This window comes from Sinocyclocheilus anshuiensis, unplaced genomic scaffold (assembly GCF_001515605.1).
Source record: "Sinocyclocheilus anshuiensis isolate Anshui unplaced genomic scaffold, SAMN03320099.WGS_v1.1 scaffold823, whole genome shotgun sequence".
Classification (NCBI taxonomy): domain Eukaryota; kingdom Metazoa; phylum Chordata; class Actinopteri; order Cypriniformes; family Cyprinidae; genus Sinocyclocheilus; species Sinocyclocheilus anshuiensis.
Genome location: NW_015546078.1, coordinates 493,063 through 493,875, shown reverse-complemented (window position 1 = coordinate 493,875; position 813 = coordinate 493,063).

Sequence of the window (813 nt, the reverse complement as noted above, 5' to 3'; positions counted from 1 at the left end):
TAGACAGATAGATAGATAGATAGATAGACAGACAGACAGACAGACAGACAGACAGACAGACAGACAGACAGACAGACAGACAGACAGACAGACAGACAGACAGACAGACAGACAGACAGACAGACAGACAGACAGACAGACAGACAGACAGACAGACAGACAGACAGACAGACAGACAGACAGACAGACAGACAGACAGACAGACAGACAGACAGACAGACAGACAGACAGACAGACAGACAGACAGACAGACAGACAGACAGACAGACAGACAGACAGACAGACAGACAGACAGACAGACAGACAGACAGACAGACAGACAGACAGACAGACAGATAGATAGACAGACAGACAGACAGACAGACAGACAGACAGACAGACAGACAGATAGATAGATAGATAGATACTGTAGATATATACTGTAGATATATAGACAGACAGACAGAAAGATATATAGATAGACAGACAGACAGACAGACAGACAGACAGATAGATAGATAGATAGATAGATAGATAGATAGATAGATAGATAGATAGATAGATAGATAGATAGATCGATCGATCGATCGATAGATAGACATGTATGTCTGTGGTTATGATTAAAACAGTAGAGTTGAAGCAGCTGGAAGCAAAACAACAACCCTCAGATAATCCTGTATATTCTGATTTCAGTAGATTCAATGGATTACGGCCGTCTCTGCAAATTTAACACTTGAATGGATCTCTCTGTCTGCATCCTCAGCTTAAAACACTCTATCACGTAATATATACTATTTAGAGATAAGCATCTTGCCGTTGCCAAAGCCGAAGGAT